Below are 21,887 nucleotides of genomic sequence, written 5' to 3' on the forward strand. Positions count from 1 at the left end.
CACATATACACACCCCCCCCAATACAGGAGCACCCAGATTCATAAAGCAAGCCCTGAGAGACTTACAAAGAGACTTAGAATCCCACACAAAAATAATGGGAGACTTTAACACCCCACTGTCAACCTTAGACAGATCAACGAGACAGAAAGTTAACTAGGATATCCAGGAATTGAACTCAGCTCTGCACCAAGTGGACCTAGTAGACATCTACAGAACTCTCCACCCCAAATCAACAGAATATACATTCTTCTCAGCACCACATCACACTTATTCCAAAATTGACCACATAGTTGGAAGTAAAGCACTCCTCAGCAAATGTAAAAGAACAGAAATTATATCAAACTGTCTCTCTGACCACAGTGCAATCAAACTAGAATTCAGGATTAAGAAACTCACTCAAAACTGCTCAACTACATGGAAAATGAACAACCTGCTCCTGAATGACTACTGGGTACATAACGAAATGAAGGCAGAAATAAAGATGTTCTTTGAAACCAAAGAGAACAAAGACACAACATACCAGAATCTCTGGGACACATTTCAAGCAGTGTGTAGAGGGAAATTTATAGCACTAAATGCCCACAAGAGAAAGCAGGAAAGATCTAAAATTGACACCCTAACATCACAATTAAAAGGACTAGAGAAGCAAGAGCAAACACATTCAAAAGCTAGCAGAAAGCAAGAAACAATTAAGATCAGAGCAGAATTGAATGAGATAGAGACACAAAAAAACCTTCAAAAAATCAGTGAATCCAAGAGCTTGTTTTTTATAAAGATCAACAAAATTGATAGGCCACTAGCAAGACTAATAAGGAAGAAAAGAGAGAAGAATCAAATAGATGCAATAAAAAATTATAAAGGGGATATCACCACTGATTCCACAGAAATACAAACTACCATCAGAGAATACTATAAACACCTCTATGCAAATAAACTAGAAAACCTAGAAGAAATGGATAAATTCCTGGACACATACACCTTCCCAAGTCTAAACCAGGGAGAAGTTGAATCCCTGAATAGACCAATAACAGACTCTGAAATTGAGGCAATAATTAATAGCCTACCAACCAATAAAAGTCCAGGAACAGACGGATTCACAGCCAAATTCTACCAGAGGTACAAGGAAGAGCTGGTACCATTCCTTCTGAAACTATTCCAATCATTAGAGAAAGAGAGAATCCTCCCTAACTCATTTTATGAGGCCAGCATCATCCTGATACCAAAGCCTGGCAGAGACACAACAAAAAAAGAGAATTTTAGACCAATATCCCTGATGAACATTGATGCAAAAATTCTCAATAAAATACTGGCAAACCGAATCCAGCAGCACATCAAAAAGCTTATCCACCATGACCAAGTGGGCTTCATCCCTGGGATGCAAGGCTGGTTCAACATATACAAATCAATAAACATAATCCAGCATATGAACAGAACCAAAGACAAAAATATGATTATCTCAATAGATGCAGAAAAGGCCTTTGACAAAATTCAACAGCCCTTCATGATAGAAATTCTCAATAAATTCAGTATTGATGGGAAGTATCTCAAAATAATAAGAGCTATTTATGACAAACTCATAGCCAATATCATACTTAATGGGCAAAAACTGGAAGCATTCCCTTTGAAAACTGGCACAAGACAGGGATGCCCTCTCTCACCACTCCTGTTCAACATAGTGTTGGAAATTCTGGCCAGGGCAAGCAGGAGAAAGAAATAAAGGGTATTCAGTTAGGAAAAGAGGAAGTCAAATTGTCCCTGTTTGCAGATGACATGATTGTATATTTAGAAAACCCCATTGTCTCAGCCCAAAATCTCCTTAAGCTGATAAGCAACTTCAGCAAAGTCTCAGGATACAAAATCAATATGCAAAAATCACAAGCATTCTTATACACCAATAACAGACAGACAGCAAAATCACGAGTGAACTCCCATTCACAATTGCTTCAAAGAGAATAAAATACCCAGGAATCCAACTTACAAGGGATGTGAAGGACCTCTTCAAGGAGAACTACAAACCACTGCTCAATGAAATAAAAGAAGACACAAACGAATGGAAGAACATTCCATGCTCATGGATAGGAAGAATCAATATCGTGAAAATGGCCATACTGCTCAAGATAATTTATAGATTCAATGTCATCCCCATCAAGCTACCAATGACTTTCTTCACAGAATTAGAAAAAAACTACTTTAAAGTTCATATGGAACCAAAAAAGAACCCACATTGCCAAGACAATCCTAAGCCAAAAGAACAAAGCTGGAGGCATCACACTACCTGACTTCAAACTATATTACAAGGCTACAGTAACGAAAACAACATGGTACTGGTACCAAAACAGAGATATAGACCAATGGAACAGGACAGAGCCCTCAGAAATAATACCAAACATCTACGACCATCTGATCTTTGACAAACCTGACAAAAACAAGAAATGGAAAAGGATTCCCTATTTAATAAATGGTGCTGGGAAAACTGGCTAGCCATATGTAGAGAGCTGAAACTGGATCCCTTCCTTACACCTTATACAAAAATTAATTCAAGATGGATTAAAGACTTAAATGTTAGACCTAAAACCATAAAAACCCTAGAAGAAAACCTAGACAATACCATTCAGGACATAGTCATGGGCAAGGACTTCATGTCTGAAACACCAAAAGCAAGGGCAACAAAAGCCAAAATTGACAAATTGGATCTAATTAAACTAAAGTGCTCCTGCACAGCAAAAGAAACTACCATCAGAGTGAACAGGCAACCTACAGAACAGGAGAAGATTTTTGCAATCTACTCATCTGACAAAGCACTAATATCTAGGATCTACAACCAACTCAAACAAATTTACAAGAAAAAAACAAACAACCCCATCAAAAAGTGGGCAAAGGATATGAACAGAGACACTTCTCAAAAGAAGACATTTTATGCAGCCAACAGACACATGAAAAAATGCTCATCATCACTGGCCATCAGCGAAATGCAAATCAAAACCACAATGAGATACCATCTTGCATCAGTTAGAATGGCAATCATTAAAAAGTCAGGAAACAACAGGTGCTGGAGAGGATGTGGGGAAACAGGAACACTTTTACACTGTTGGTGGGACTGCAAACTAGTTCAACCATTGTGGAAGACAGTGTGGCGATTCCTCAAGGATCTTGAACTAGAAATACCATTTGACCCAGCAATCCCATTACTGGATATATACACAAATAATTGTAATTCATGCTGCTATAAAGACACATGCACATGTATGTTTATTGTGGCTCTATTCACAATAGCAAAGACTTGGAACCAACTCAAATGTCCATCAATGATAGACTGGATTAAGAAAATGTGGCACATATACACCATGGAATACTATGCAGCCATAAAAAGGATGAGTTCATGTCTTTTGTAGGGACATGGATGAAGCTGGAAACCATCATTCTCAGCAAACTATTGCAAGGACAGAAAACCAAACACTGCATGTTCTCACTCATACGTGGGAATTGAACAATGAGAACACCTGGACACCGGGTGGGGAACATCACACACCAGGGCCTATTGTAGGGTGGGGGGAGGGGGGAGGGATAGCATTAGGAGATATACCTAATGTAAATGATGAGTTAATGACTGCAGCACACCAACATGGCACATGTATACATATGTAACAAACCTGCACGTTGTGCACATGTACCCTAGAACTTAAAGTATAATAAATAAATAAATAAATAAATAAAACCATTGAACTCATGGAGATAGAAAGTAGAAGGATGGTTACCAGGGGCTGGGAAGGTGGGGGGACTGGGGATGATCAATGGGCACAAAAATACAGTTACATAGAATGAATAAGGTCTAGCATTTGATAGCACAACAAAGTGATTACAGTCAACAATAATTTATTATACATTTAAAAATATGATCTAATTAAACTAAAGAGCTTCCACACAGCAAAAGAAACTATCATCAGAGTGAACAGGCAACCTATAGAATGGGAGAAAATTTTTGCAATCTATTCATCTGACAAAGGGCTAATATCCAGAACCTACAAACAACTCAAATAAATTTACAAGAAAAAAACAAACACCCCATCAAAAAGTGGGCGAAGGATATGAACAGACACTTCTCAAAAGAAGACATTTATGCAGCCAACAGACACATGAAAAAATGCTCATCATCTCTGGCCATCAGCGAAATGCAAATCAAAACTACAATGAGATACCATCTCACATCAGTTAGAATGGCATAGAGTATAACTGGAATGTGTGCAGCACAAAGAAATGATAAACGCTTGAGCTGATGGATGCTCCACTTACCCTGATGTCATTATTATGCATTGTATGTCTGTAGCGAGTACCTCATGTACCCCATAAATATATACACATACTTTGTTTCATCAAAATAAAAAATAAAGTAAAACAATAAGGAATGTACTCATTGACAAAAAAAAAAAAAAAAAAAGTGTGAAACTGTAAGAAAGTAGTAAGTTCAAATCAAAGAAAGAAAAATGGCTTAAGGAACATATTGCTTCTACCAGAGTTGTAAGGCAGTCATATGGAAACTTAAACATTTTTACACTATTTTTTTCTTTTTCTAACTGAATATAAACCTACTTTAGTTTATTATGTTTTATATATCTTCTTATTTTTTCATATGTTTCTCAAAAGAAGAAAACATGTCAATACCTTAATAATAAAAATCCTGTTTGTTGGGATTTTCTCCCTGAGCCACTGTAAGAAGGACTGAGAATCTTGACAGGTTTTTTCTCATGAGACTCTCAGCCCATTTGTTCAGTACTTTTGCTTTTAGGAAAATTTTACTTAAGCATTCCAACTTTGGGAACTGCTAAAACAAATTTCTAAAACTGATAGAAGTTTCTAAGTAGAAAAATGTTTATAAACATTTTTAATTTCATATTTTATCAGAACAGTGGTTTATCTATAGTTTGAAAATTTCTGCAGCATCTCTAAGGATAAAATACAAGATAAACTATCCTACAGCCATAAAAAGATGCCTGCTTTTTATTTGAGCCAATACATACTATAAAGATTCCGATAATTATATTGGTGAAATAAATATATATATATATATATTTTTTTTTCTCTTTTTTTCTTTGTTTTTTCTCCAAAAGGAAAAAAAAGATAATAATAGATATAACAAGAAACTGGAATCTGTGATGTCATAAATCTAATAAAACGATAGAAAAGTTCTATCGTTTTATTAGGATACACTATACACTATAAAGGATAGAACAAAACACTTTGTAAGTTATGCCTAATTAAAACAGAGCTTGGTGTCAGAGGGAACAGCTGATTTGCCTTATTTTATTGTTTTAATTATTATTCAAGATTATAGAATTCATGTCTAATTGTATTTACTCATGATCAATAACAAAAAATATTGTAAATAAAATAATTGAAAAGGGGCCAGGCATGGTGGTTCACACCTGTTATCCCAGTGCTTTGGAAGGCTGAGGCAGGAGTATGTCTTGAGCCCAGGAATTCAAGACCAGCCTGAGCAATATGGAGAGACCCAGTTCCTAAAAAAATTTTTCTAAATTAGCTGGCTGTGGTGGCAACCACCTGCAGTCCCAGCTACTCAGGAGGCTGAAGAGGGAGAATCATTGGAGCCCAGGAGTTCAAGGTTACAGTGAACTGTGATCACACCACTGCACTCCAGTCTGAGCAACAGAGTGAAACTTGTCTCTAAAAAAAATATAAAATAAAATAAAATAATTAAAACAATCAATAGCATTTAATGAATGCCCACCGTTACTGTTCACGGACCCAGCAATAATTTATCTAGGAAATGGATGTAGTTGTTCTTCTGTCCCTTTCCTTTCTACTTTCCTGCCTCTAGTTTCCTTGAATTCCAAAGACACTAGGAAATGCACTACTCAGATATCCCACAGTGGTGAACACAATTGAAGAACAGCACTGGCTACTTCCTTTCTCAATCCACTGTCTCCTTTCCAGGTGGACCACAAATCCACAGAACACTGCCGATGGCACAGCAGAGGACAAAGGTATGTCCACTCCTAAAAGACGGATGCCTCAGCTGGCCACGTTGGCTCAGGCTCTCCCATCAGCCAGGTCATCAGATCTGCACTGAACAGAAAGACGCTTCTTCCCCGGTGCCAATGCTCCTGCCTTCCCCCATTTCACAGGGTCAGAACTTCACGGAGGCCTGAGGGCTTTCACCACCTTCTGTGGTTCCATCTCCTTTTCCCTTCACAGGGGTTGCCTCCAATAAATCTCCTGCAGATTGAATTGTGTCTTGTGTGCCTCAGAGACGACCCCAACTCACACCAACCCTGTTGGCATCCCCCTTAGGAAGCTTCTCTGCCTTTACCTACTTCACTGCCTACCAGAAACTAACTTTCTTTCTTTCTCTCTTTCTTTTCTTCCTCTCTTTCTGTTTCTCTCTTTCTCTGTCTCTCTCTTTCTTCTTTCTCTTTCTCTCCTTGCTTCCTTCCTTTTCTCTTCTTTCTTTCTTTCTTTCTTTCTTTCTTTCTTTCTTTCTTTCTTTCTTTCTTTCTTTCTCTCTCTCTTTCTTTCTCTTTTTCCTTTTCTCTCTCTTCTTTCTTTCTTTCATTCATTTTGTTTCTTTTCTTTGTCTCTGAGACAGGGTCTTTCTCTGTCACTCAGGATGTAGTGCAGTGGTGTGACCATGGTTCATTGCAGACTTGACCTCCCGAGCTCAAGTGATCCTCCCACCTCAGCCTCCTGAGTAGCTGCAACGACAAACATGCACCACCTTGCCTGGATAAGTTTTTTAAGAAATATTTGTAGAGATGGCGTCTTGCTAGGTTGCCCAGGCTGGTCTTGAACTCTCTTTTATCTGTACACATCTCCTAAATCTACAGAGACTCTTAGTTAGGTCCGTTGCTGTCTGTTTTGTGTCCTGATTCTTCCTGAATGTCTAAAACTGTGGCTGACACATAGTAGGTACTCAGTAAGTATTTATCAAATACATGAATTTGTATTTGAGTCAGTACTGAGAAAAGATACAAAAACAGTTCTGGAGCCTGGTTCTTTTCTGTAACATAGATACAATCTGACTCTTATTGTTCCTGACATCTAGTGGCAGGATGAAAAACTACCCTGAGACCAGAAATTATTTCATTGGCTGGCTAAATCACACACCACAGAAAATGTCAAAAGGCCTACTCCTCAGCGTCTATACAACTTTTACAGGGTTTGTACACCTTTCGGATTCCTAACTGGTTGTGTATTCATCAGTGAGAAACCAGGTAAATTCTAGCACGCAAGACAGAAATCCAGTGCAGAAAGGGGAACCAACCCCAGGCTGGAAAATGAGTTAGAAAATAGGCTGAACCTCACCATGACAGAGATTCTACAATCCTTACATTCTATTCTATCCACTGATGGAAGTAAAATGTACACGCAAAGGCACAACACTGTCAACAACTTGCAGTATAGTAGCAACAGGATGTAGAATATAAATAAGTCAGATTTTTAATTTCCAGGCTTATCATGGTCAACCAGCCCACTTGAAATCAACAAGAAGCTTAAACAAGGACCTGGTGAACTATATGCATACCATGTTCTCACCTCGGAGGACCAGACGCAAACATGAGAAACAGCAGGGCAGCAGAGAGAACTCACATTTGTTGTTGCTGGATTCTTTTTTGTTTTAGAGACGGGGGTTTCGCTATGTGGCCCAGGCCGATCTTGAACTCCTGGGCTCAAGTGATGGTCCCACCTAGGCCTCCCAAAGTGCGGGGATTATAGGCATGAGCCACTGCACCAGCAAAAACCGACTTTCATTACTTTTCTCCTTGCTATTACTATGCATTCAATAAATATTTAGTTTTTAAGTGTCAACTCTGTTCCAGGTACTGTTCTAGGCTTTTGAGGTACACAAATAACAGAACAGACAACAATTCCTACCCGTGGGGAGCTGAAGCCTCTCATTCCTCTAATCCTCCAAAGGACTGCGACTTTACAGGTGCCTTCGCATGACAAGGATATGCCCTTTGTGTCACAGGAAACAAAGCCGGCTCTTGGGAATGACAAGATCTGTGGGAGCTTTGAAAGGATTAGGGAAGTGGGATCTGTTTGTTGGTGTGGGACATTCTATTAAACCAGCTACTCCAAACTGTTGAATAAAGTGTCAGATTTTCTGCGAGGGCTGTATTGCCTGAGAAAGAAATATGTCAGCACAAGATAGTTCCCGGGGTAATAAAGGTCCTAGGTACCAGATTTCCCTGAGGAGTTTGCATAGGGTTGGGGTGGGTCACACAGGGTCTGCAACTGCAAAAGGAAGCACGAGGATATGTGGACCCCAAGACAGCAGCAGTAAAAGAAGTAGTTGGCGGTCAGGTGTAGTGGATCATGCCTGTAATCCCAGCACTTTGGGAGGACAAGGGGTGGATCACCTGAGGTCAGGAGTTCCAGACCAGCCTGGCCAACATGGTGAAACCCCATCTCTACTAAAATACATTAAAAAAAAAAAAAAAAAAGTATCTGGGCGTGGTGGCGGGCGTCTGCAATCCCAGCTACTTGGGAGGCTGATGCAGGAGAATCACTTGAACCCAGGAGGCAGAGATTGCAGTGAGCCGAGATTGCGCCACTGCACTCTAGCTTGGGCAAGAAGAGACAAACTCTGTCAAAAAAAAAAAAAAAAAGAAGTAGTTGGCATGGCATGAGTGACTGCCCACAACCCTTCCTATGGGAAAACACAGGCCCTGAACCTGTCAACTATAGAAAAGGATGAGAAAAACTGCTAGATGCTTGATCATTCCTTTACTCATATTTTAAGAAACTCAATGCATTTCCTGTTTTCTGATGTAATAAATGATGTTTTTTCTGTTTTCATCTCTTAGAAAGCATGTCTCTGACAAGTAAGTTGGCCAAAGGTGCTATGGGCTTTGTCAACAGAAGATGAAGATATGATCTCCACATCTTCATAGTTTTATAACCCTGGACAGATTATTTCGCCTTTCGGATCCTCAGTCTCCTTACTTGTACAGTGAGCAATTACAGTATTTACCTAAATTCGATATTATTCATAGAGAGACCTCATGTATCCCACACATACACAACATAACAGTTCCCTTTTACTCTATAAAAGAGTAAAAAAGAAGTTGTTATCAACTTCTAGTTCATGGAGATACACATACTGAGATTTTCCTGCTTCAGTCTTAATCTTAACTAAAGAGATATAGTTCGAGAAACAAAGGATGTCACATTGTCTTTTTTATTGAGCCCAACGATCAGAATTTTCTTTTTTAAAATCACTTTCGGTGTTTTGGTAGGAACTCTCTGTGAGGAAGTTTAGTATTGCTTAGTTACAAGGTGATCAATTTAAAGGTGTCTGCCTGATGTGGTAATTAAATAATTTGTGCTAGAGTTAATAATTTATGTTAGCGTTAATAGTGTTAATTGGGCTTCACATTTTTGCCAAAAGTATCTAAGTCAAGATACAGTTTCTACATTTGCAAGAGACACAAATAGAATATATACAAATATTTTTAAAAAGTCATTTTACAAATTATAAATTAAATCTTTAGAATTTACTAAGGGCACAGAACTTAAAAGGAGCTGTAATTAAAGGTTCTTGAAGGTGATGGGGGGGTGATCCTTAAAGGTGATGATGAAGAGATAGCCTTTTAGGTATGCTCCACTCTGGCCACAGGCAAATAAAACCTATTAAAATTCTCCTATTCTACTGTTATTTCTACTATTATTGATCAGAGTATAGTGTCTAAAGCGGGATCATTTGCACGAATCCCTCATATTCCAACCCCGCTACCACCTAGCTTTTAAGTGGGTGGACTGACTTCATGCCCAGGTGAGTTCTGGGAGGCTAGAACCCTATTTGGAGTCTTGGAAGATGGTACCTTCACAGACTATTCCTGGTACCTGTTGGCATCCAAGCACTATTAGAGGCAGGGCTGGTCTTAGGCAGCTTCACCAAGCTTCTCATGGACCTAGAGTGGTGTAGTGAAGCAGCCTGATTCTTTCACAGTTTGAGTTGCACAGAAATTAGCTAAGACAGAGTCGGCTGACCTGAAGTAGTCGCTTAATCAAAAGGAGGTGACATTGTGGTGGATGTAGTGTGAACACGCGGCTGGAGAGCCAGATGCAGAGGCAGACATCTCAGAGAAGAATAACAACAGCTGAAAACCAGACGGGCCTGTGTAAACCACAGCTGGTGGTTGTGTGGACAGTTACCAGATGAGAACCATATGTGCTATCCCAATGCTACGATCCTGCAGAAGCTCACCAGCACTTTGATGCCCCCCTGAGAAGGGTGGGAAAGAGGAAACACTCAAACTGATGGTATTACATCCTGAAATCAAGCTTACCTGCCACTGATTACAGAGCGATCTCTTCAGGCGAGCAGAGTAGAATCCCAGGATTGAGATTCAGTTTAGTAATAAAGATTTTTTTTTTTTTCAAACATGTATTTAGAAGACATTGAGTTCATTGGCAAAGGTCTAGTTCACTTTCCCAGAATTTCTGCCGAATTTCTCATGTCAGTATCTCTCAAACAGTTTTTCTGAAGCACTAGTTCGACTGCACAGTAGTAAGTGTCCTGGAGAAAGTAACAATATCCCTGATCGACAATTTCAGGGAGGTATTGCTTAGTATACTAAAAGTTCGAAAAAATCTTGCAAAAAAAAAAAAAAAAAAAAGAAGCTCTTTCTAATTGTATTTAAGCCTATATTTCCCCAAATTATTTGAATACAAAACATTTTTTTCTTTGCCACAAGTATCTATAAACCTCTTTGGGGGAAACTGGTTTTTGTGTGGAAATAGTTAGACTCTGCTGTATTCTGCATGTAGTAGTATATGGTTTCTATCCCCTTTTTTTCTAATTTAAAACAATGTGTGTGTGATTAATTTCTGTCTCACTTTAAATTAACCAATTAAACAAACATTTTGTGATTACTTACACACTTTATCATTCTGGACCACTCTAAGCTTTATTAATGGTTTCAGTTATTCTTCCTTTACATAAATCGTAAGATTTTCCCTTGTATTAATACACACTAACATCATGGATTTTTACGTGTAAGAAAATCAATCAATTAGTTGCAATCTACTTTTCTAATACAATTCTCTAGCATGAAATTATTCTAGCTAACATAGAAATAAAATCACAAATATTATCATACCTTCAAGAAAATATCCTATATAACATGTACACATAGTACGTGCATTCTTTAAGATTTAGCTCAGCTGTTTCTCTCTCTAGGGAGCCACTCTGATACTCACCCTCCAGCTTATGACTTTGCTATATACCCTTGCTTGCATCCCTGTAATATTCTGCATGTACTTTTGCCATTGCACTTCTTATACATAATCACTTTATATACCTGTTTCCCACATTCTAAGATTCACTTTTCTGGCAAGAATTGTTTTGCTGATTGATGTATCTCTAAGACTAAGCATAGTATCTGGCAATATTGTAACCATCCAGTCAAATTCGTTCTCTAAATATGTCTCTTCATAATACCTGAGTTTAAATAAGTCCATGTAACTTTGATCATTAATGGTAGATTGAAATTACTCCGTGTTCTGGTCCAATGGAGAGAGGAGTATTCGTCCTCGTTGCCTGTACTCTCCTATCCTGCAGTTTGCCCTCTGATGAAGGTCATGGGACAGTTTGAGGGAGAAAGAGCAGTCTTTAACTCAGGGAATGATTTAACTGTAACAAAAATCAACTATGTCAGAAAGCTGCAGTTGAGAACAGTTTAAACAGGCTGTAAATTATCTTGTTACAAAGTGACATATTCACAAATAAATAAGCAAACTGATATATTAACTTGATATATGCAATTGCGGTACTATCTGAGGATTTGGAGGTCCTTGGATAAAAGGATGTCACACTGGACTAGACACATATTGATGAATTCCATGTTGGCTCCTTCAATGAGAGAATAGTTTGATCAGAAAGCCACAAAGCTGCCCACTGAGATATTACAGAGAAAAAAGTGGAGATTCATTAATACTTTAAAGGTGAAACTGCCTAATGCCAATGACTCACACAGCAGGATACTGCAGCTTATGTAAATGGATGACTTCATTAAGGATACAAAAATATTTTGCAAATTATGGGAGGTCAGATATAGTGATTGACTGGGTTTAACTATGAACTCTTTCATTAACATTCTATACTTTCATGGCAGAGAATTGCTGTGTCCACTGAGACAGATGGGGGAGGAGGAAGGAGGATGTTTTTACGAAGACCCCTTTTCATGTAAGACACTGGGTGATAAGCTATATACACACTGTTTAAGGCAAGCTTGTAAATAGATACAGTTGGTGTCATTTTATAGTTGAGTGCACTGGACATGGGGCTTATTCCACGGTGTTTTAAGAGCTTAGGTCCTGAATTGGACGGACCTGGATTTCAGTCCTTGCTCTCATCCTTGTTTAATAGTTCTGCAATTCTGGGCAAGTCACTCAAGCTCTCTGCGCCTCATTATCCTCATTTCTTAAACAGGCAAAAAATAGTGCCCGCTTCATAAGTTAGTTGTCTGTTTAGTAACCACTGAATATGTGTGTCGCTAATATTATAATGAATGACTCAGACTATCCTAAAGTATAGAAAACATTTTCTCAGCGTGGACAACATGGTGGAACCTCGTCTCTACTAAAAATACAAAAATTAGCTGGGTATTTGTCCCAGCTACTTGGGAGGGTGAGGTAGGAGAATCACTTGAACCCGGGAGGCAGAGGTTGCAGTGAGCTGAGATCCTGCCACTGCACTCCAGCCTGGGCAACAGAGCGAGACTCTGTCTCAAAAAAAAAAAAAAAAAAAAAGGAAAAGATAATTTTCTCTATGGTGAAGTTACAATTATTTTATCTATGATGAAGTTACAACACACAAAAATTATGTGAATGCAATGAATGTTAGACAAGATCAATGAAATATGATACAAAATACAGGGAGTAAATAGATCCTGTTGGTCTACTGTATGGTTATATCGTATGATCTATTGTAGGGTTACAGTATGGTTCAGCATACTACACATATCTCACTTGGTGTTTAAGAGCATGGGCCTTATTTTGAGCACAGGAAATATGTCATTTTGAATAGTGAGACAATTTGGGGTTATTTAATGACAGCGGAAAATTGGTTTTAAAAGTTGAATAAAAATGAACATATATCTCTATCTCAAATGCAGGATTAAAATAAATTCAAGATAAATGAGACCAATAATTGGCTTTCAGTTCCAAATTCCCACAACCTTTCTTTTGCTAAGGTAAAGACTATCTTTCAAGTTTTTCCAGTTGCATTACTCCTCTCTCCATCCCCATTTATTTGTTGATGTTCAATAGCAATATCTCAGAATATGAACTTATTTGAAAGTAGAATAATTGAAGATATCATCGGTTAAGTCAAGATAAGGTCAGTAAGGTGGACCCTAATCCAGTATGCCTGGTGTCCCTTTTTAAAGGGGAAATTTGGGCACAGAGATACACACACAGGGAGAAAACCAAGTAAAGATGAAGCCAGAGATCAGAGTGAAACTTCTATAAGCCAAGAGATGGCAAAGATTGCCAGCAAAGCTCCAGAAGCTGAGGAAGGACTGGGAACAGCTTCTTCCTTACAGCCCTGGAAGGAACCAGTCCTGCTGACAACACCTTGATCTCAGACTTCTACTCCCAAAAACTGTGAGGCAATGAGTTTCTGTCGTTTGAGCCACCCTTCCCATGTATGGTATTTTGTAAAGGCAGCCCTAGCAAACAAATGCACCCAGGTTCCATCGCAGCTAGTTGTGGTCATGTGATTAAGTCCCAGTCCAAAGAACATTAGCAAAAGTATTGTACACAACTCCCCAATGGCCTTCAGATTAAAAAGAAGGGTCCAGCACGATGGTTCACGCCTGTAATCCCAGAACTTTGGGAGGCCCAGGCGGGCTGATCACCACCTGACAGCGGAAGTTCGAGATCAGCCCGGCCAATGTGGTGAAACCCCACCTCTACTAAAAATACCAAAATTTGCCAGGCATGGTGGTGGGTGCTTGTAATCCCAGCTACTTGGGAGGCTGAGGCAGGAGAGTCGCTTGAACCTAGGAAGCAGAGGTTGCAGTGAGCTGAGATTATGCCACTGCACTCCAGCCTGGGGGACAAGAATGAAACTCCATCTCAAAAAAAAAAAAAAAAATTAAGAAGAATCTATGTGTTCTCTGTTCTCCCTTTCCCACCATCACAGCCTGGAAAGTGGCTATTTTGCTGGTGAGACAGCTTTGATTCTGAAGATACGGGCAAAAGATAAAAAACTAAAACAGAGAAGCAACGTGATGGAAAATACATGGGTCCCTGGAAGACTACACATACCAAATTGCTTACTGTTTCAGACAAGTGGCCCACATCTAGAATATTATGTGTGAGACAATTAATCTTTATAGCATACTTTTGAACAACTGTGTTTTGGGAGTTTTGTCTTATACCAATGTATTTTATTCCTTAGCTGATACAGCATATTAAAATGATAACTGGGAAAGATGAAATTAAAAGAAATTGAAATGAATGTTGATCTGACCACATGTATATGAAAATTGAAAGCTAAAAACCTAGAAGTAGGAAAAATTTTTAAACATGAAGACAAAGTAAAAAAAAAAATAAGAGATAAGCTTTCTATATTTGACTACAAATTAAGTATCTGCATATCAAAACAAAGAAACTAATTAAGTAACATAAAACTGGGAAAAATATTTGAAATATGTGACAGATGTTTGTTAATACACAACATAGAGTACTCTTAATTCATAAAAAATGACAAATGCATTCCTCATGCTAGCAAAATATAAAAGTGATCAACATCACAAAATTAAAACCAGATATGAATTAGACGAAATTTAAAAAGATAAGAAAACATCCACACTTAGCAAGGATCCAGGGAAATGTGTATATTCCCCTACGCTCTGAGCAGGAGGCTACATTGTTATCTTCCCAGATGGGTATTTGACAATATGTATCATTGACAATATGTATCAAAAGGCGTAACAGTGTTGTTCATACTCTTTGAACCAGAAATTCTACTTCTAGGAAAACATTTTAAGGGATGTATCTGAGAATAATAGAAGATGCACGCTCACATCAGCGTTATTAATAATAGCATAAATTAATAAAAAGTCCAACATTAAGTTTTATAAATTAGTTATATGTGAAATGCCTAAGTAAATCACAGCACATATCTAGAATGTAAAATTCATGTTGTTCAAAAGAAAACAAGGAAACTAATCTCATAGAGTGCGATGTTCTACTAAGTGAAGCAGTGATTTATAAAGTAATAATGTACAGAAAATTTATGAAAGGTTACTACTGATTGATCATCCTGCTGGTGAAATTACGAATGATCTTTAACACTTTCTTTGCTTTTGCTTTTCATATGTTTGAGTTTTCTACCATATTTTGTAATCAGGAAAAAAAAATTTAACTACTCACCAAAAATAAGGCTACATGCACCCTCAGTTTCAATTTTAATGTCATACTCAAGAAGGTTTTTGGTTCATTCACACAGCATATAGCTGAAATTGTCTTTAAATTATATATTAAACTACATGTTACTGGATTGTCTTAATATTAAGGGATAAAGGCAGGGAGTGGTGGCTCACACCTGTAATTGTAGCACTTTGGGAGGCTGAAGCAGGCAGATCACCTGAGGTCAGGAGTTTGAGACCGGCCCGGCCAACATGGTAAAACCCTGTCTCTACTAAAAATACAAAAATTAGCCGGGCATTGGTGGCACACACCCGTAATCCCAGCTACTCAGGAGGCTGAGGCAGGAGAATTGCTTGAACCCAGGAGGCAAGGGTTGCAGTGAGTTGAAATCACGCCACTGCACTCCAGCCTGGGCAACAGAGACTTGGCCTAAAATAAAGTAAAATAAAAAATAAATTAAGGGCTAAAAATTATTAACTTGTGGAAAGTCACAGCCTTCTTCCTCTCTCCCTTGTTGTTGTCTACAAAAAAGCCTTACAGCCATGCCCTCCAGTTTGCTTTGCTTTGCCCTGCATTGCGAGCAGAGAAAGAGCTGCTGTCTGTGTGGGCATTTCTGAGCAAAGCAGGCAGGGTGCTGGGCACCGCCTTCCCAGGTCTTCCTGGTTGGGGGAACTTCACTCAGTAGCTTGCAGTAGAATCTGCTCAGTAGTAGAGTCTGCTCAGTCTGCTCAGTAACAGTTGCAGTAGAGTCATGCAACTGTTAACAAACTGAGGTAGGTCAGTTGTGCTGCTGATATGGAAAAATTCTAACCTACTTCCTGAAGCACAAAAATAAGGTAAATCATATTATGTTTCCTGAGTCCCAGTTTGTACGAAAGAGTGTGTGTTGTAGACATACACACTTGAATATGGAGAGTATGTCTCCAAGATTGGGAGTTGACATATGAAGGAGGAATTGATCTCCCTTCACCGCTGCCCTTCTCTAGTGCTCAAATTTTTCCCCATGTGTTTATATAATTTCAAAAATAAAACAAAGCAAATGAATGGTAGCCCAATACCCTTGTTAGAGACAAAATGTTTGTGTCCCCACACCTCCTAACTCATAGGTTGAAACCTGACCTCACAATGTGATGCTATTAGAAAGTGGGACTTTGGGGAGGTGATTAGGTCAGGAGGGTGGGCCCCTGTGAAGGGGATTAGTGCCCTTACAAAACAGAGCTCCCTCACCCCTTCTGCCATGTGAAGCCACAGTGAGAAGACAGCTGTCTATGAACTGGGAAGCCAGCACTCACTAGACGCTGAGTCTGCTGGCACCTAAACCTTGAACGTCCCCGGCCTCCAAGACCATGAGAAATACATTTCTGTTACTTATGAACCATCAGTCTAGGGTGCTCTGTCAGAGTAGCCTAAACAAACTAAGACAAGTCATTAAAATAAAAGCTAAAATGGCCGGGCGCGGTGGCTCAAGCCTGTAATCCCAGCACTTTGGGAGGCCGAGATGGGCGGATCACGAGGTCAGGAGATCGAGACCATCCTGGCTAATGCGGTGAAACCCCGTCTCTACTAAAAAAAAATACAAAAAACTAGCCGGGCGAGGTGGCGGGCGCCTGTAGTCCCAGCTAATCGGGAGGCTGAGGCAGGAGAATGGCGTAAAACCCGGGAGGCGGAGCTTGCAGTGAGCCGAGATCCGGCCACTGCACTCCAGCCTGTGCGGCAGAGCGAGACTCTGTCTCAAAAAAAAAAAGCTAAAATATGTCATTGTTATTCTAAAAAAATCAAGGCCATGACATTTAATAATTATATTCCTGTTTCAAGATCCAAATCTTTAAGTTAATTAATTTAGTGGACATTACACATACTAATTCCTTCTTTGAGCCAGCAAGGAAGCCTGTGATTTCTCAATGTCTCCTGTGGGCGGTTTCTCAATGCCCATAGGCAAGCTGCACCTTGAAGATGAAGTTGTAGTTTGGCTGGTACACGGCTGAGTGCAGCCTCCTAGGCACAGAAAATAGCAGGGGCAAAGGCACAGGGCATGGAGCAGAATGACGCAGGCACGACACTGCCACGTTAGAATCGATATTCGATAGTCATAATATTAAATATATCAGTAATAGCTACTGCTTCTTGAACCCTTAGTCTATGCCAGGCACTGTTCTAAATGTTTCACATGGTATGAATTCATCTACTCTTCCTAATAATGAAGAAAAGTTATTATGCATTTTTTCAAATGAGGAAACAGAGACTGGAAGAGCTTTAGTACATTGTCCAGAGTCACAAAAACAGTGATTGGAATATCTGGGATTTGAACTCAAGTCTTCTGAGTCTAGAAGCCCTATAATCACTACTCCAAGCTGCTGCCTATGTAAAATGTCCTAGAAAATTACAAGCCATAATTGAAAAGGTCAGAAAACAGATTGGATCAATTTGCCACTGTGGGTCAGTACACACGTTCTTTCTTTATTGGGTGATTTATTTTTAGTAACTTTTTTTCCTGATCTCAGGGTTAAATCATTGAATAATCAGGAGATTATCAGAAAGAGTCAGAAGAAACAAATTTTAAATCCTTATGTTTTTCCCGTAGTCATTAATGGATAATTATTCCAATTACCCTTTAGGAAGCACTTTGCTTATACGTACTCACTGGAATTGCGTATCATTTCTTTAATTTGGAAAGCAAGTCAAATCCTTAAAGTAAATCCTTCACTGTCACCCTTTGAAACACCAAACAGAAGACAAACAAAGGTCAGATGGTCAGTGTGCTATCTACCAAAAGCTCTACTAGCTAGCACATCAATATATTTACAGTAAAATTAGCGAGATTCATATGTATATCCCTGAGGCTAAGTTTCCCAAATGCTCTTGAAATGATCAAATATTAAGCCATGGTTACAATATTTCTTTTCACATAAACTGGATTTTAATTCCTTGAAAACTTTTCGTGCATGCAAGGTATTAACCATAAAATTTGATTAACTCAAATATCTTCTCCCTGACCCATGTCACATTGCAGTTGGCCATATAGCTTTGCTCTTCTATGCATTTGGAGAACTGTCAGGTGTTTCCCTGTTATTGCAGAATACTGACTATTGATAAACATTGCAACCTCACAACACAGGCATCACTGCCACCAAGAATGCTCTAGAGGGGTCCTCCCAGGCACACCTGTTATTTCATAAATGCATCCATTTGGACTGACAGAAAACTGTCTGCATGGATTATGGAATGGTTTGTGAAAGGGAATATTCGTAAGTGCTTGCCTAATAGTTTATAATCCTGTATTGAATAGTTCATATACTAATTTATTACCCATGTCATGATCCACATTTGTATTTTAGCAGAGCTGTGGCCAAACTGTTTATTCATGCTCAGGAATCACATCAATGGTGGGTTTTACAAGCCTCTTGGAATTTATTGTTGAACTCAATTGTGGAGCGATCAGTCCTTTGACAGGACATCATACTTTGTAAGTTCAAATCTATATTTTTGTCCACGAGATCAAGTGTGTTGACAAATTTTTGGCATGGAACTTCTATATTCTGTGTCAAGTGAGACTCTTGTCTGATGCTTTTACAAAGTACTTGTGAAATTGATCTTCCATATAGATTTTCTCATACACTCTTTCAATACCTGAACTTTCTCAATAGTACTCAGGCATCAAAAATCAAATCCCTTCAAAATCTCTAGAGGGTCACATCTCCCAACTGCTTTGGAAACCATTAAACAGAACAAATTCACAGCCTCTCATTTGAAGAGGAATACTCTGGCTTCAGCAATCACTGCAGGAATACGGGAAAATGCAACCCTTTAAGCTTCGATAGACCTGAAAATCCCTTCAACAATCCCTCCTACAACGTCTTTACTTCTGCAAATCTAGAAATATCTTTGCTTTATTTTTATTTTCTAAATTTTCTAAATTTTAAGTTATGTAGAAATACATGGAGAGGTCAAGCGCGGTGGCTTATGCCTGTAATCCCAGCATTTTGAGAGGGCAAGTCAGGAAGATCTCTTGAGCTAAGGAGTTGGAGACCAGCCTGGGCAACATGGCAAAACCCTGTCTCTACTAAAAAGACAAAAAAAGAAATTAGCTGGGGGTGGTGGCCCACACCTGTAGTACCAGTGACTTGGGAGGCTGAGGTGGGAAAATCACGTGAGCCTGGGAAGTCAAAGCTGCAGTGAGCCGTGATTGCATCACTGCACTCCAACCTGAGCAATAGGGTGAGACCTTGTTTAAAAAGAAGAAAAAAAAAAAGGAAAAGAAATATATGGAGAGGTGTATACGTTGCCCAACAGATTCAATTTGTATAAAGTAACTTCAATAAAATGTAAATTATGATATATTTTCAACATGTGGTTTCTCTTACTTTTACGCACAGTTCCATACGTAAAAGTTGAAAAGGGATCTATTACTTTGGAATGTGGCTGCATATATAATGCAACTGCAAAGTAGGAATTGGCCTAGGTGGCTATGCAAGGGTTAAAAATATATCCATCATCTTCTAAATACTGACATTTTGACCCATTGACCTTGTTTCTGGAAGACAGAAGAGACAATAATAATGATTCAAAGAGTAACTCCTCCACATTTTTACCTATTCATTAAGCAAATAATGCTATGGGCCTGTTATGTTCTGTGTAGTACCTGACACTTTTTCTTCCCAGTGTTATTCTACAGACCATACCTACCGCAAATATGCACAAAGAGGGTTAACGAGAAAAAAGTCCAGAATGTGGAATTTTTAACATTAGTGTTAAAATTTCTGAGATACATTTCTGACTTAACCATCATCAATAACAAGATTTTTTACATCAAGGCTGTAGGGGAAAGAGATAATATTATATGAAATCAAAGAGTTGGGAGAACTTTCATAGGGTCAAAACCGTTACGTTTTCTCATTACACTGAATTTGGTATACTATGCACTTGAGGATGTTGCACGTTATAAAGTCTTATAATAATGAAGACAATGCAAAATTTCGTAGAACAAATGAAAAATGTTATGAAATCTCATGGTAATGACCCACTGAGGAAAGAACAACAGATTAATTTTACCAAAAATGCATCAATGCTTCTGGATGAAAAATTCATAATAATAAAGAATTGAAGTGCAGGTAGAAAAACAAAGAAAACAGTAGATGTGTTCACATTGGTTATCTTTATATACTAAATCATGCCTTTTACTATGAATGCACATTAAAAACTAGTTGTAATAGAAAAAATGTCCAGAGTATATAATTTTTTAAATGATATAAGTCCTTAACCAATAAAAAGCTTGATTCTTAATATCTAGTTACTGTTAGAATAGCAATAATGTGTGTATATCAATGTTAAAGTTTATAAATTATCATCAAATCTTCATAAAGTTATGTTGTAAAATTGATATACTGTACATTATTCAATTTAGAAAAAAATCCCACAAATTAGAATCTACTGAACATCCAATTAGTAAGCTATCAGGCATGAAATTCCACATTAATTTCATACATCAGCCTCTTACAATATAAAAAAATATTCTGTCAGGTACTGAAGATATATGGAAAGATAAAAGTCATGGGAAGTTCTAAAATCTTAAGGAAGAAAATACAAAATAAAAAAATGTATAAGTTTTCCTTGGATTATTATCAACCAACTTGCTGACAATGCAAATCCCACCGGCTACAGATTCAGAGCTGAGGAAAAACATGTTAAGGACAAACATCTTGAGAATAAAATATCCCTAAGGTAATAGTAAACACATGAAAACCTGGGAAATAGTTTTTGACCTGAATACTTTTTGAACCTGTCAGTCAAAGTAGCTTGAGGCTTATAGAGGCATGGCAGACTGGCTGGTTATTTATTCATCAATACCCATGTTCTGTCTTCTAGGTTCACTGCCAAGCTTCATGGCCCACTCTCCCTTGTGTTTAAGTGTGGTCCCCAACTGAGTTCTGGCCCACAGCATGTGAGCAGAAGTGATGTATGATGTATGCCATTCAGATGTCTAACCTGATCTTCCACATTCATTTCATTCAATATCTGCCCAAAGGTACAGGCTATAGGGAAGAATTCCAAGGCTTTAGGAGATGGTAGACACACAGATAGAAGGAGCAAGTATTCCTGAACACCTGGAACAGAGAATGGGCTAACCTTCATTGGACTGCAACCTAAACTTGAACTAACCTTTTCTATATCTCGTCATTGAGGCATTAAGGATACTCGTTACAAAGTTGATTAATACACAAGGGAAAGCCTAGGTTAGAAGCAGAGATCACTAACTTGCTTATATTGAAGAATTTTATTTGTTTTTATTAATTAAATATGGTTGCCTGTTGAGTTATTTAAATTTGATTTCAAATTTCTAAAAATGATCATACCTTAAATAAAGCAAATCATAGGAATTAAGACAGTTGGATCAGAATGCCAAGCATAGTACTTTTCTATCCACTTAGAATAAGAAGCAATTAATTTTTAGTGGCTAAGATAATATAGTCTAGAATGAGACAGAACTAAA

The sequence above is a fragment of the Piliocolobus tephrosceles genome, chromosome 3 (genome assembly GCF_002776525.5).
Source record: "Piliocolobus tephrosceles isolate RC106 chromosome 3, ASM277652v3, whole genome shotgun sequence".
Classification (NCBI taxonomy): domain Eukaryota; kingdom Metazoa; phylum Chordata; class Mammalia; order Primates; family Cercopithecidae; genus Piliocolobus; species Piliocolobus tephrosceles.